This window comes from Marmota marmota, unplaced genomic scaffold (genome assembly GCF_001458135.2).
Source record: "Marmota marmota marmota unplaced genomic scaffold, marMar, whole genome shotgun sequence".
NCBI classification, from domain to species: Eukaryota; Metazoa; Chordata; class Mammalia; order Rodentia; family Sciuridae; genus Marmota; species Marmota marmota.
Window position 1 is genome coordinate 3,728,905 of NW_026000241.1, and position 17,407 is coordinate 3,746,311.

Genomic DNA, 17,407 nt, shown 5'->3' on the forward strand with positions numbered 1-17,407 from the left:
GCTCCCAGACTTGATTGGTGGACTACCTTTTTAAATTGACAGATAAAGTTGCATTTATTTATAGCATAAACCATAATGTTCTGAGTATATATGTACATTTCAAATATATATGTCTATATGTGCACATTCCTATGTACATATCATATGTATAGGTACATATGAATGACTAAATATAGCTCATCATCATATACATTACAGATTTATCATTTGTGGTGCAGAATGACAGTCTTAATATCTACTTAATAAACTTAATATCTACTCTTAATATCTACTCTTGGTACTTTTGGAAAGATTCAATATATTAACTGTATTGACGATGCTGTACAGTAAAGCTCATGAACTCATTCCTCTTTATCTGATGGAAATATGTATTCTTTGGCCAACATTTCCCCAACTTTCTCTCCCCCAAACCAACTCATCCCTCGTATTTGAATCTTCAGTTTGATGAAATTAAAATTTTTACATTTCACACTGGAGTGAGGTCATGTGGCACTTGTCGTTCTGTGTCTGCTAATTTCTCTTCACAGTATGACCTTTAGTTTCATCCATTTTGTTAGGAGAGGACTTCCATCTATTTTTATTTGTGAATCCTGTTCCAATGTGTATATGTGCTGCATTTTCTTTATCCATTCCTCTGTTGATAGGTACTTAGGTGGATTCCAGGTCTTGGCTATTTTGAATAATGTACCAAATGTAGAAGTGGAGAGATTTGTTGGAGATACTTCATTCTTTTGAATGAATACTGACTGTTATGGTTTAGATATGAGGTGTTTCCCAAAAGCTCATGTGTTAAACAGTACAAGAAAGTTCAGAGGTGAAATAGTTTGGTTATGAGAGCCTTCACTTGATAATCAGTGCACTCATCCACTGACAAAGAATTACTGGGTGGTAACTGGAGGCAGATAGGATGTAGTTGGAACAGTGTTGTCATACCTTTGGGGTTTATATTTTGTCCATGGTGAGTAGAGCTCTCTCTGATTCCTTATTGAGTTGTTTTCCATCTTCAAACCCTTCTGTTATAATGTTCAGCCTCATCTCAGATTTAGAGCAATGGAGTCAGCCATCTATGTACTGAGACCCCTGAAACCATGAGCCCTAAATCAACTTTCCCTGCTCTGTGTTGCTCTTGTTGGGTCTTTTACTCACAACAATGACAAGGCTGACTAAGAAAATCACAGTGATGGGATTGTGGGGTCATCTTGTAGTTCCATTATTTATCACTTGAAAGAACGAACAAGGCTCGTCATTGGAGAAAATGCTTGTTTATTGAGGAACAGCTCTGCATATTTATAGAGCTGGGGGTGGTTTGACACTTATGACAGTTTAATGGTTGAAGGATTTGACAGTTGGCATGGGGTGCTTTCTGATTGGTGGGTAAGATCATGTGAGTCAGCAGGGCTAGTCTGATTGGTGGGTAAGGATCATGTGAGCCAGCACCAGCAGGGCTATTCTGATTGGTGGGTAAGGATTATGGGAGCCAGCAGGGCTCACCATTGGACGGCTCTTCTTGGGGGATGGGGAAGTTAGTCTTTAGAGCTGGGGAGACTCCTAACATCATTGAGGCTGTGGTCCAGAGTTAGATTCAAGTGCAAGCATTCCAAGGCCTTCTCTACCATGAAGGCCTCCACCAACTCAGTTCTGATTTTAGGTGGTCAGATGTGAGACTTTGTAGCTCAGTTTCTGCCTAAACAATTTGACATTTGTCTCTTGAATGTTTCCTCATGTCAAGATATCAAACTTACAGACCTTGGAACATTATATATAAACTGGGTAGATTCTCCCTACTTTATGGAGGGAGTGTGTAAACTAAGTCATAGGATAAAGCTTACAAGAAATGACCTGCCCAGGGCAGATGCTCCACAGATAGCAGCCATTGTGACCATCACCTTGCTCCTCATTGGCTCAGGTACCTGTGAAATCACAAGGGTTTCCTGGCACAGGAAGTGAGTCCAGCACTGAGTTGCTCCTGGGAGAGAGTGAGTGGTGATGGTGGAGATGTCCCCAGGAAGGCAGCTAAGCACCTAAGTCCACCATCCTATGTGATGTTGGACTCTCAAGTGCTGTTTCATGATGGCTCTAAGTCAGCACAGCAAGAATTTTCAGACTCTTTAGGCTGTTACAGTATGTATGTGAGAAGTCTCCCAATTAGGAAAAACCCATGACCCAAAGACTTCACTGTAGATTCCCATCAAACATTTGAACAGTTAGAGCAAGCCTTCCCAAACTTAAAAAAAAATATGAAGACACAGGAACTTCTTCAAATACATCTATAAAGCTGGTAGTATCCTAATACCAAAATGAAATAAGGACACAGAAAATCCTAGGGAAATATCCCTGATAGAGATAGATATGAAAATGCTCAATAAAATATTAGCAAATCAAATCCAATATACATCAAAAAAATATACACCATCATCCAGTGACATTTATCTTAATTTTGTAAGGGTAGTTCAACAGATAAAATCAATAACATGATATACCACAACTACAGAAAGGACAAAAACTATCTGATAACTCAATAGATGCACAAAGAGAATTTGATCAAATTCAACATCCCTCCATAGTAAAAACTCTCATGAAATTAGGTAATTAGAAAAAAAATTAGGAATAGAAAGAAATTTCTCAACACAATAAAGTTCACGAATGATAAATCCCCAGCTGACATAATACTAAATGGGGCTTCCCTAAGATCTGGAACAAGAAAAAAAATACCTGTGCTTATACTGATATTCTTAGTACTGTAAGTTCCAATCATAGCAAGTAGTTAAGAAAAATAATAATAACATGTAAATTGGAAAAGAGGAAGTCAAATAGTCCTTTGCAGATGACATGATTTTTAAAGTTTATTTTTAGTTGACACATAATTATACACATGTATGGGTCATGGTGCTAATTTGAAATGTATGTAACATGTGCAATGATCAAATCTATGCATTTCCATCTCCTTTGTGTGTGGAACCCAAATGCCTATTTTTTATTGGTTTATTATTTAAATACATGACAGCGGAATGCATCACAATTCTTATTACACATATAGAACAAATTTTCATACCTCTGTATATAAATTATGTTCACACCAATTCACGTCTTTATACATGTACTTTGGATAATAATGTCTATCATATTCCACCATACTTGCTAATCTCCTGCCCACTCCCTTTCCCTCCCACCCCTCTGCCCTATCTAGAATTCATCTATTTCTCCCATGCTCTCCCTCCCTACCCCATTATGAGTCAGTCTCCTTATAATCAGAGAAAACATTCGGCATTTGTTTTTTTGGGATTGGCTAACTTCACTTAGCATTATCTTCTCCAACACCAACCATTTACCTGCAAATGGCATGATTTTATTCTCTTTTATTGCTGAGTAAAATTCATCATCTCTAGCAATTAGAGAAATGCAAATCAAAACTACTCTAAGATACCATCTCACTCCAGTCAGAATGGCAGCTATTATGAAGACAAACAACAATAAGTGTTGGCGAGGATGTGGGGGAAAAGGCACACTCATACATTGCTGTGGGACTACAAATTGGTGCAGCCAATATGGAAAGCAGTATGGAAATTCCTTGGAAATCTGGGAATGGAACCACCATTTGACCCAGCTATCCCTCTCCTCGGACTATACCCACTCATCCACTCATCCATTAAAGGGCATCTAGATTGGCTCCACAGTTTAGCTACTGTGAATTGTGCTGCTATAAACATTGATGTGGCTGTGTCCTGTTTTTAAGTCCTTTGGAGATATATAATATATATATATATATATATATATATATATATATATATATATATATATATATGTGTCGGTTAAGTCTAAGTTGTTGATTATATTATTGAGTTCTAGAGTTTTGTTATTCAAAATTTGTTTCGAAGATATATCCAATATTGAGAGAGGTGTGTTAAAGTCACCCAAGATTATTGTGTTGTGATCAATTTGACTCTTGAACTTGAGAAGAATTTGTTTGATGAGTATAGCTGAACCATTGTTTGGGGGCACATATATTTATGATTGTTATGTATTGTTGGTGTATGGTTCCCTTGAGCAGTATGTAATGTCCATCTTTATCCCTTTTGATTAATCTTGGCTTGAAGTCTACTTTATTTGATACGAGGATGGAAATCCCTGCTTGCTTCCGCAGTCCGTTTGAGTGGTATGATTTGTCCCAAACTTTCACCTTCAGTCTGTGTATATCTTTTCCTATCAGATGAGTTTCCTGGAGGCAGCATATTGTTGGGTCTTCTGTTAAATCCAATTTGCTAGTCTATGTCCTTTGATTGGTGAATTTAAGCCATTAACATTCAGGGTTACTGTTGAGACATTGTTTGTATTTCCAGTCATATTTGTTTATTTTTGTTATATAACTTGACTTGATTTTCTCTCTGATTGGTTTTTCCTTTAGGGTACTACCTCCCTCTGCTGATTTTCTTTGTTTTTTGTTTCATCTTCATGGAATATTTTTCCAATGATGTTTTGTAGTGTCGGTTTTCTTGCTATAAATTCTTTTAACTTTTGTTTATTATGGAAGGTTTTTGTTTCATCTTCAAATCTAGAGCTTAATTTTGCTGGATACAAGATTATTGGTTGGCACCCATTTTCTTTCAGAACTTGATATATGTTGTTCCAGGATCTTCTAGCTTTCAGGGTCTGTGTTGAAAAATCTGCCATTATCCTAATTGTTTTTCCCCTATATGTAATCTTATTCCTCTCTATTGTGGCTTTTAAAATTCTCTCCTTATTCTGTATGTTGGGCATTTTCATTATAGTGTGCCTTGGTGTGGATCTGTTGGGATTTTTGTATACTTGGCATCCTGTAGGCTTCTTGAATTTGGATTTCCAATTCATTCTTCATGTTTGGAAAATTTTCTGATATTGTTTCATTGAATAGATTGTTCATTCCTTTGGTTTGGACAACTATCCCTTCATCTATCCCAATAACTGTTAAATTTGTTCTTTTTATTCTCACCCATAATTCTTGAATGTTCTGCTCATGGTTTCTTACCATTATCACTGTGTGCTCTATATTCTTTTCAAGATTATATATTTTGTCTTCATTTTCAGATGTCCTATCTTCTAAGTGGTCTACTCCATTGGTAGACAACTTAGAGCTTTTAATTTGGTTTATTGTTTCTTTCATTTCAAGGATTTCTGTTTGTTTTTTAGCACCTCTATCTCCCTGTTGAGGTGATCTTTTGCGTCTTGTATTTGTTTATGTAGCTCCTTGTCAAAGTGATCTTTAGCTGCCTGTATTTGCTCTCTTATATCTTCCTTGAGCTCACAGAACACTGTAACCATGTACATCCTAAACTCCTTCTCTGTCATTCCTCCTGCTGTGGCTGCCAATGATTCTAATGATGTGGTGTCTTCATTTGTTTGGAGGCAGTTTCTTCCCTTGTCTTTTCATGTTGCTCGTGTCTTCCTTTCAGCTCTGCAGGTCTAGATTATTATTGTTTTTACCCTATAGGTTTGTAGTGCTCTTGAGGGTTCCAAGACCTCTCCTTTGTGGGGAAGGACAATGTTAACAGATCCCAATATCAACAATATACCACCTATGAACAATTTCTTGTTTTTAAAACGTTTACAGTTTAGTCTCATTGTGCAGAAATGTTGGATTAAATTATTATGTAAAATATAATCAGTAGTTTTGTAAAAGGATTTACAGTTTCTGACAGTGGACAATAAACTGGGGGTGTGGCCTAGGACGATGTGCTGAGGAGGTAGGATGTGAGGATATATATGCAATATATTTTAGGAAGCGGGAAGGAGAAATCTATTGAAAGAGGGTTAGTAGCAAGAGGATTAGGCAAGTACGTGGAATGACAGTAGAGTACATAAAACAAACACACACAGGTATTTAGAAAAATACAGATGTTAACACAGTAAAACTTGGAGGGGGAAAGAAAAATGAAAGAATAAAAAGAGAAAGAAAAAGGGACATATATAATACCTCTATATTATATTATTCAGATGACACAGTCCTCAAAGTCTTATTTCATGCAAAGTTCTTGGTTTCACATATGTTGGGGATGTGAGGGCCGGAGGATGGAGGGGTAGAAGAGAAAAAAAAATCAACCAACCAACCAACCAACCAAAACCTCAAAGGAAGAAGCCAGGGTCTAGTTTTAGAGATCCGTATCTGTCCTGATTCTCTTCTCATCCAGTAGGTGCGTCCTCTGTTGTAAATTGGTGTCTCTGTCCTCTGGATGGTGGAGGTAACCAGGGTGGGAAGATTGGTCCTGGTGCAGGGTGCATGGATCCAGGGAGTGGCACCACCAGTCCCTGCAGAAAAATGCACCTCATGGGTCTCTTTTTGGGACCGCTCGCTCATATGACATGAGTGCCCTGTACTATCTCCCTCTCTTGCCTGGAGATTTCCTGGTTACTGGTCTCCCCCTCTCCATTAGCAGTTTCCAATTGAGGAAACTCTCAATTGAGCTGTGGGCAGCTCCCTGGTCTCACTGCACACCTGTTTGGGCAACTGCTATGTTGGGTTACGGCCACTGGGGAAGGGGGAAGGTTGGAAATCTGGTACCTGGTCACTAGAGATCCTATCTGGGAACTGCCCCCAGCTAATATGGAGAGAATGTTGAGCCAAGATGGTGGTGGCCTGCTTTCAGCACCAGGTGTCTGGTGAGGTGGAGGAGCCTGGTGAGGTGGGGAGAGCTAGTGGATGGCATTGGGCTATGGGTAGGTAGCAGCTGAGTGACCTGCCAGGGAGCAGAGCGACATCTTGGCTATCTGCGGATGTGTTGATAGGTGATTCTGCTAAGGCTCTCCCTGAGGCTTTAGGTCCTGCTCCAATGCTGGGTGTCCTCCTGGAACCCTGAGGCCTGGAACCCTGTATGGGGTCACAGCGCTGGTGATTTCTGCAGAGAGCAGCTGGATAGGGGTGCTTTAACACTTTAAGAGATTCAGTGACTAGGCGAGATCTACAGGTCTGGCAGCATGGGGCCCTGGTGGCTCACTCCCTTCCAACCACCATGTTTTCCCCTCCCAAATGCCTATTGAGCACCTGTTCAAGACAGGTAGTTCCTGATCTGGGGCAATTCTATTCTGTTATTGACTTAATATTTCTGCCTCTTCCAAAATTCATGTGTTGAGATCCTGACTCCAAATGGGCCCAAGTGGACACATCACTTAACCATTCCAAGCCTCATGGGTAAGATAGGTTCTTCCTGTCAGACTCGGAAGAGAACTTCAGCTTGGGGTGTCATGAGGTTAAATCTCTGGAAGCAAGAAGAGGGCGTGAGATGAAGTAATAGGATGAATTCTGCTGACTTTAATTCTGTCTCTTAGGAATAGAGAATCTGCTTGAAAAAGAAACCTTCTTGTGTACAGAACAGTGTCCAGCAGGGGAATTGGTTGTGTACCCAGTGTTGCCATAATGAGGAACACGCCTAATGAGCAGTCTGAGGAGCTGTATATGTCTCCTCTGCTGCCGTTCCTCAGAATGCTCCTCCTTGGATTGACAGGACGTGACTGTTCTCTTCCTCTCATGGCCAGAGAGCAGCAGCCTCAGGGAGGCCATTCCCCTGCTTTCCTGGGGACAGTGTGAAGAGCATTTGTTGTTCTTGGTGAACTTCCTTTCATGGGTTGTTGGCTTGCAACATTCAGTTTGTCTATTTGGATGTTGATGTGATGTTTCTGGACACTGAAAAGATGCCCTTTCTTTATTTTGATCCCTTATAGTTTTGCTGGCCACCGAGGGAATCATGGGAGGGAAATGCCATCAGAATCAAGGCAGCTTCTCCTTCCTTGCAGCATCCTAGGGACCCCTGCCTCCTTAGACGATTCCTCTCTCAGATCCCTTTTGCATCCCCTTCCTTTTATTGAGCATATTTCTTGTTTCTTTAAATGCAGAGCAGATAATGACCATACAAAAATGGATCTCCAAGGTTACCTGTGATGGGAGACCGAGAACCTGGAGTTTCTGAGCACCATTGCTTCATTCTTTAGGGGAATGTGAATCTGAATTTGACAACTTGCCTTGTATACATTCCTGTTGGATAGTGTCACTGGGGTGAGAAGAGCATGATGTGAACATGTTGGGCTGTTGTATGTATGTGTGTATGTGTGAGTGTGTGTGTTGGTTTCAGAGCATGTGGACCTGAGAATAGTATGCAGACTGTCCCCCAATTTATGAGGCTCAAAATAATAATTATTTTTTGATCTTTATGATCATCTAAAAATGATGTGCATTATAAAAAAAACTAGTTTGAATTTTCAATTTTGATCTTTTCCAGGCTGGTGATATGCAATACAATACCTTTTAATGATGCTGGATTCTGGTAGCACAGAGCTGGACTCCTGGTCAGCCAGACCATCCCCTGGGTGAGCACCTGAGACTCCACAGCTGCCATGATACTCAGCTGGGATGCTGTTGGGTTGGGAATGTTAGTAAATTTTTGACTTATGATGCTACAACTCTTCTGCTGGCTTTATCAGGACATAACCCCATCATAAGTCCACCAGCTTCCACATTTCTAATGGGGATTCCTGATACAGAGCCCAAGACTCAGGACAAATGACAATGCACTACAATTAAAAGGAAAAATTTTGTAGCAAATTTAATAGTGCAAAAGCAAAGAGTTGGGCAGAATCATTCATCTTGATGGTTCAGTGGCACAAGATTACTTGGTTCTTCAACATGCTAAATACAATTTTAAAATATTTTAATGGACACATAACATCCCTATATTTATTAGGTGCGTAGAATAATTTGGAGGATGCATGGTATGTGAAATGAACCAGTCAGGGTAGTTAGCATTTCCTTCTCCTCAAGCATTAATCACTTCAACATATTGAGAAACTTCAGACTCTTCTAGTTATTTTGAAATGTTGGAAGGTTTCTGTGGCTACCGTTCCCCTCCCCTGCTACAGACCACTAGAGCTGCTCCTCCTGCCTATCAGTGTGTGGGAGCTTAGCGTCTCCCCTGCCTCCATCTTCCCTCCCTCCTAAACTTCCCTGTCTCCAGCGACCATGATTCCACTCTCTTTCAGGAGCTGTAGCTTCCACACATGAATGACAGTGGGAGGGATTTGTCTTTCTGACCGGGCTTATTTCACTTATAATAATGAGCTCCATTTCTATCCACGTTGCTACAAATGGCAGGATTTCATTGTTTCCTAGGCTGAATAAGATTCTGTTGTATTTTGTATCCATACTACTACTAATGGACATTTTCTTTCGCTATTCATCCCCTCATGGATGCCCTGGCAGATTCCACATCTTGGGTGTTAACAGTGCTGCAATAATCAGAGCTGTGTAGGGATCTCAGCATGGATTCATTTATTTTGCAACTATATTCAACATTGTTCAGCATCTCTGTCCACATCCCTCTCAACTACCCACCTTCTGTAAATTAAGTTAAAATTACCTACACATTACCTCATTTGCTTCTCAAAAGATCCTTATGTATTGGGTACCATTATCATCACATTTACAGTTAAAGAAATGGAGTTTCTGGGTGCTTTACTATGTTCATGCAATCATAACAAATACAATTACTGGGCTGACATTTTTTAACTCAGCAAGTTGCTTTAAGCTCTGAGATCCAAAGAGCTACACATGGATCTTCTCTTAACAAGCCTAATCACATCTTGGGATAGATACTACCAAGGAAACTATCCTACAGAAGAAATTATAAGGAGAACCTTCTTTTTAAATTTATTTACATGTTCAGATCACACATATTTAATTGCATATATTTTGGTGAAGAGTAATGCATCTCTCTCTCTCTCTCTCTCTCTCTCTCTCTCTCTCTCCATAAATACATGTGTAAATGTTTAATGACCAAATTGGACTAATTAACGTACCCATTTCCTTGAACATTTATCATTACTACTGACAGGAAATCTCAAACTCCTGTTTTCTAACTTGCAGCAGTCTGGCTGGGCACAATTCAGGAGCCACTTGTCAAAAGAAACGAACTTTATTTTTAGAACACACACACCACACCACACAGCTCCTCAGGAAAAACCCTCAGAGCCCAACTGCCACCACCGGCTTCCCACAAGCCTCTCAACCTCCCCCACTCCTCCTGCTCTTGAGGCCGATTGGCTGGGTCGCGTGGGCAGAGCCAAAAAAAGTCCCCCAATGAGCAGCTCTGTGGTCTGAAAGGGCGGGGAAACAGCCCAATGAGCATCACCGCAGAGGAGCCAATCAGTTGGCAGGTAGAAGTTTTCTGGGGCCGCTGTGAGCCAATCATCAGCTGGCAGCTGGAAGTTTGCTGGCAGCTGGAAGTTTACTGGGGCCCCTTCGGCTGTGGCTCTCAACATCTCCCCCTCTCTGTTTAAACAACAAGCATGTGGCTTAGGGACCGTGCCTGCCTTAGGTTGTCCAATAGTACACATGGTACATACCTGTCATCAGATGAGCTTACCTCAAGGCGTCAGCCTCCTGTCTTAGGTTGGTACCATTGCAATTGGATCTTACCCGTCATTGACTACCAGTCCAGCATACAGCCACACCTGTGAATAGGTCTTTGTACCAGCAGGGGGGGTGGTGGTTCTTTGCCTCACCTCTGTTGGCCCCTAAATTTTAGCTGAACGACCATGACAAGCAGAAGGGAGGAAGATACACCAAGCCAATTGACGGCTCTTTTTGGAAAAATTGTACCACCGATGACACCATCAGCAAAAATACCCCAACACTACCACACGTCGCTGCACCAACAGATAGTTCACAATGCATACAAGTGAGTTCACAATGCATACAAGTGATACATAGTCCAGGCAAGTTCTGCAAGCAGTTCAGTGATGGCTATTGCAGAAGCTGTAGATTGGTTTTATCTTTGTCTTCACCGGCACTGGGATGAAGATAGGAATTCTGGCAATAATGGCTAAAGAAAAAATTATGTAACATTACAGAAGGCACTAAAAGAAAACAATTTTCTTAACAATTTACATTATCTTTAAGAGAATTATTAAATATAATGAAAAGGAAAGGTGAAAGTAAACAAACAGATCTGTTAACCTTCTTTTGTGTTCACATATTAAAACAATCTTTAACAGCTGTTTACCCAATTAAATTAAACCATTTAAATCACGTGAATTAAAAAAAAATATTTGGATCCATTTTATCATGAGCGCTCATCATATATGATATATGGACATACATACATTCAAACATATAACACAAAACACAAGTGTGCACACATAATATAATACATACAACACATAACATTATAGTAAAGGCCTTATAACTTTTTACAGGTGAAATCTCCATTGCAATGTTTAAAAACTCTATAGTCAAAAAATAGAACTGATCAGCAAAACATTAACCTAGGTCTGTATGAGCTCAAAAAACAAAATAGAACTTCATGATATGGCAAAGGGCAATAATAAAATAGATATTGAAAAAAGCATCCTGGTTCTGTTGCAGATGTAAGAATAGCCAAACTGGAGTTTTGGATATCAGTTGTTATGGATTTGAGCCAAATCATCTTCTTTTTGGTCTGTAGAAATCGCTTTAGTTAATCTTTCTGGAATCCAAATCGGCTGCTGTTCTCCCTGTGGAAACACATAAACAGACTCCCGACTCCAGACAATCACTGGGTCAGGACCTTGGTTAATCTCTCTGGAATCCAAATCGGCTGCTGTTCTCCCTGTGGAAACACACAAACAGACCCCCGACTCCAGACAATTACTGGGTCAGGACCTTTCCATTGTCCTGTTAGAATATCCTTCCAAAGTACCTTGGGCTTATGTACATTTTTTGGACACATATGCCTTTCCGCAGCACTAAGTCCTGATGAATCCAAATTTAAAAAGTTTAGAGTAAAAAGGGTTATTTTAAGTTTATCTTTGGGGAATATATACCCCTTCCCAATTCCTTCTTTTTGCTTTAATAAGTACATTTTAATAGTTTGATGAGCTCTTTCAACTATGCCTTGTCCCTGTGGATTGTATGGGATTCCTGTTATATGAGTAATGCCAAATGTTGAGCAAAATTGTTTAAAAGAGGTAGAAGTATAACCAGGGGCATTATCTGTTTTTAACTGTTTTGGAACACCCACAGTGGCAAAATTTTGTAAGCAATGAGCTATAACATCTTTAGTTTTTTCTCCGGCATGAAGGGAGCCCATCAAAAATCCAGAAGAAGTATCAACTGTAACATGCAAATATTTTAATTTTCCAAATTCTGGCAAGTGTGTGACGTCCATCTGCCAAATATGGTTAGGTATCAATCCTCTAGGATTGACTCCAAGATTAACTTGTGGTAAAAAGGTCACACAATTTTGACATTGTTTTATTATTTGTCTAGCTTGTTCCTTAGTTATTTTAAAACGCTTTTGTAAAGTATTAGCATTGACATGGAACTTTTTATGAAAATTTATAGCTTCTTCTAGTGTAGAGAAAATATGTATGTCATGTGTAGTTTTATCTGCTAAATCATTGCCCAAACTAAGGGCTCCAGGCAATCCTGTATGTGCCCTGATATGTCCTATAAAGAATGGATCTTTTCTGTCCCAGATTAGACTTTGTATAGTGGAAAGCAAAGAGAAAACAGTAGAAGAAGGGGAAATCCTACCAGCATCTTCAAGAGATACTATAGCATTAACTACATACTGACTATCAGAAAATAAATTAAATACAGAATCTTTAAACATCACAAAAGCTTGTAAAACTGCATTAAGCTCTACCTTTTGAGCTGATTGTTTGGGTACTAAAAATGTAAAAGTTTGATCAGGGGTAACTACTGCTGCTGTACCATTATTTGACCCATCAGTGAATATATTTGGAGCATTCATGATAGGTGTTTTTCTTGTCATTTTTGGAAAAATTACAGGATGCAATGACCAAAAAGACAATAAAGGATTAGATGGTAAGTGGTTATCAAATGAAACATTAGATTTGCACATGATTATTGCCCAAGTATTTAACTCATTAGCTAACTCATCAATTTGATTCATAGTATATGGAGTAATAATTTTATTGGGAGAAATTCCAAACACTCCCTTTGCTGCTTTTATTCCTTTGAGTATTAATTGTCCTACAGCCTCAGGATACCTAGTAAGAATAGTGTTAGGAGAATAAGATAAATGTATCCATAATAATGGACCTTCTTGCCAAAATACTCCTGTAGGAATATTTTTTGTTGGTAGTACAATAAATAATAAAGGCAAACTTATATCAATTCTATCCAAATGCATATTTTCCATATATGTTTCAATGATTTTTAATGCCTTTCTTGCTTCAGGCGTTAACATTCGGGGTGAATTTGGATCTGATGGACCTTTTAGGATATCAAATAAAGGTCCCAACTCTCCTGTTGGTATACCTAAATAAGGCCTTATCCAATTTATGTCTCCTAATAACTTTTGAAAGTCATTAAGTGATTTGAGTTGATCTACTCGTATTTGAATTTTTGGTGGACGGACCATGGTTGAGGATAATAGAACTCCTAAATAATTAATTGGAAAATTTAATTGTACTTTATCTATTGCTATCTCTAGATTATAATTTTTTAATAAGTTTGTAAGTGTGGCATAACATTCTAGCAATGTGTTTTTATCTTTGTGTGCTAATAATACATCATCCATATAGTGAAATATTTGTAGTTCAGGATTTTGATTTCTAAGTGGCTGGATTACTTTGTTAACATAAATTTGACACATAGTTGGGCTGTTAGCCATCCCTTGAGGGAGTACTTTCCATTCATATCTCTGATCAGGACCTTCATGATTCAGTGCAGGGATAGTAAATGCAAAACGTGGACTATCCTCAGGATGAATTGGAATTGAAAAAAAACAATCTTTAATATCTATAACTAAAACATACCAGGTTTTTGGCAAAGCAGACAATTGAGGAATCCCTGATTGAGCAGGTCCCATAATAACCATCTCATTATTAATGGCTCTTAAATCTTGCAATAATCTCCATTTACCAGATTTCTTTTTGATGACAAAAATGGGAGTATTATGGGGAGATACAGAAGGTTGTATATGTCCTTCTGCTAATTGTTGTTTGACCAGGTCATGGGCTGCTTGTATCTTTTCTTTAGTCAGGGGCCACTGAGGAACCCATACTGGTCTTTCTGATTTCCAAGTAATTTTTATTGTCTCAGTGGCCCTTTCTGAAAATCCAACCCATGTCTGTCTGTTCCTTGATCTATTTGTATTGGTGCTGCTATACCTTGTTCTTGTTTTTCTAATCTTTTTCCTTTCCTAAAACCTTGTCTAGTCATAATAGTGGGTGCATTTTGGTTGATGTTATTTGTTAATGTCAAACCTAATTGATCTAGGACATCTCGTCCCCATAAATTTACGGGAAGATGATCCAATACATATGGCTGTATAGTTCCTTCACATCCTTCAGGATCCTTCCAATCTAATACCATTGCACTTCTATGGGGATTAGTCGCCACTCCTAGGCCTCGAAGCGTTTGAGTGGCTTGTTGTAATGGCCAATGTTTTGGCCATTCTTGACGAGAGATGATGCTAAGGTCTGCACCTGTATCCAGTAGCCCATTAAATTCATGTCCTTGAATATTTAGTTTTAGCATGGGGCGAGAATCTAAATTTAAAGAAAGCATAGCCCAATCTACACCTGTGGAGCCTAATCCCTTGGAACCTCTTTCTACAGTACGACTGGAAAATTTATCATGTAGGCTGGGTATTATTAGTAACTGTGCTATTCTATCTCCTGGTGAAATTACTGATATACCCTTTGGAGAACTGGCTATAATTTTTATTTCACCTTCATAATCGGGATCAATTACCCCAGGACTTATCATAAGTCCTTTTAGAGTAGAAGAGCTGCGTCCCAATAATAAGCCTACTGTTCCTTTGGGAAGAGGTCCTTTCACCCCTGTGGGAATGATTTGAACTCCCATCTCTGGAGTTAGTACTGCTCTGGCGGAGGCGCAGATGTCCAACCCTGCGCTCCCTCTGGTTTGTCTGATGAGGGATCTGATGGACAATGTGTCCTGGGCACTACCCTGATGGGGTTGCTGGGTTCCTCCAGTGCTCCGTATATTTGTGGTCTTGGGCCCCGGAGCATTGGGTCCCCCTGTCCATTTTTTGGCAATGGAGCCTGATGCCTTTCTCCACGATATGGTCCTTGTTCATTTTTTGATAATGGAGTACCCTCTCTGGTGGTTTGAGAACGGCATTCATTAGCCCAATGTCTCCCTCTACGGCACCATGGGCAAATACCCGGTATTCTACTCCTTTGATACCTAGTTTTGTTAAACCCTCCTCCTATGGGGCAATTCCTTTTAAAATGTCCTGTTTGTTCACAATTGTAGCATGTTCTTGGCCTGGCATCTAAAGCCTGTTGTACTGCAGCTGCCATGACTTGCCCTTGTTCATTAATGTCTCTACATAATTTAATATATGTGTTTAAATCTTCATGTTTCCATGGTCTAATGACTTCTCTGCACCAAAGATTCGCTTGCTCATAAGCCAGTTGTTTTATTAATGGCATTGCTTGTTCTGTATTCCCAAAAACTCTGGTAGCTGTTTGAATAAGCCTATCTACAAATTCAGTGTAAGATTCATTAGCTCCTTGTATTACCTTAGATCATTGACCTTGTAAACCTCCATGTCCTTGTAAAGTCTTCCATGCCCTAACCGCATCTGCAGCAATTTGTGCGTATACACCAGGATACTTTCCCCCTGATGGCTTTTTCTGCTCTACACTTTCTTTCTCTGTCTGACTAGCTTGAGAGGCCTTCTCTTTTACTTGAATTTTTTCCTCTGTCTGACTAGTTTGAGAGACCTTCTCTTTTACTTGAATTTTTTCCTCTGACTAGCTCGAGAGACCTTCTTTTTTACTTGAATTTTTTTCTCTGTCTGCCTAGCTCGAGAGACCTTCTGTTTTACTTGAATATTTCTACTATAACTATAATACAATCCAAGAAGATAACGCCAAACAAAACTGAAACAGAGTGAAACAAAATTGGAACAACAAAAAATCATTATAGCCTTTCTATCCTCTTGAAATGTTCATCCGTCCTTTCTCCCTATCTGTTCCTCAAATGTGAGTGGTTTTTCTTCCATCTTACACATCTCCAGGGACAGGCAACTTAAAACAAAAGTGAAGCAAAACAAAAGAAGAATCTTAAAGTGGCTACCCATCCTCTCGCCCTGCCCTCAGGGGCGAGCAGTTTACCTTATCACTTACCCTCAATCATTTCCCGTGCGAGCCACCAAATGCCGCAGTCTGGCTGGGCACAATTCAGGAGCCACTTGTCAAAAGAAACGAACTTTATTTTTAGAACACACACACCAAACCACACAGCTCCTCAGGAAAAACCTTCAGAGCCCAACTGCCACCACCAGCTTCCCACAAGCCTCTCAACCTCCCCCACTCCTCCTGCTCTTGAGGCTGATTGGCTGGGTCGTGTGGGCGGAGCCAAAAAAAGTCCCCCAATGAGCAGCTCTGTGGTCTGAAAGGGCGGGGAAACAGCCCAATGAGCATCACCGCAGAGGAGCCAATCAGTTGGCAGGTAGAAGTTTTCTGGGGCCGCTGTGAGCCAATCATCAGCTGGCAGCTGGAAGTTTGCTGGCAGCTGGAAGTTTGCGGGGGGCCCCTTCGGCTGTGGCTCTCAACACTAACTACTTTGAAATAAACAAAAAATATGGGTAGCCCAAGGCCCACTTCTGTGCTGTGGAACACTTGAATTTAATTCTCCTGTGTTTTTGCACCCATCAATTAACCCATGTATGTCCTCCATTCCTTGCTCACCTTCCCATCCTCGGGTTACCACTGTTGTGCTCTCAGCCTTTGAGCCGCCCCTGTTCCTCTTGGTCTTTTCTCTTGCCACCCTAGTTCTTGTTTCCCCTGGATATCTGAAATGGACAGCTTTCTCAGGGCCTTTGCACAGTCTGTACCTCCTGCCAGACAATCTTCTCTGACGACTTGCTCTTTGTGGCACTTGCTCTTTCTCTCTTCAGATTTTGTTCAAATCTGATTTGTCACTTTCTTTGCTGGTCTTGCCAGAAGTTGGTTTAGAAAAAAGCATCTTTATCCACTGTCTTGTTTCTTACCTTCTTTCCACTTCTTCCAAGTATCTGTCTTACCTGGCATGTTATATAATTTTGCGAGTTTACTTTTAATTTTTATCCATCTTTAGATTGTAGGGATATTTGCTTTTCTGCATGGTTCACACATTTTCTAGATTATTTCTAGAACATAGTAAATACTCAGCTTTTGTTCTTCAAATGTATTAGGAGTCTCTCACTATAATTGTAGAATACTGAACTTGAGGAAATGCTGAGAAATGGGAAGAATTTTCTATAAATAAGTTTAGGGTGATGTCTTGAAAGGAGACCAGATTCAGATAAAATATAAAAATGATGTCTTTACTACAAAAACATATGAGATCGAAATAGAAATTAAATAGTAATGTCTCTCTCTCTCTCTCTCTCTCTCTCTCTCTCTCTCTCTCTCTCTCCCCTGT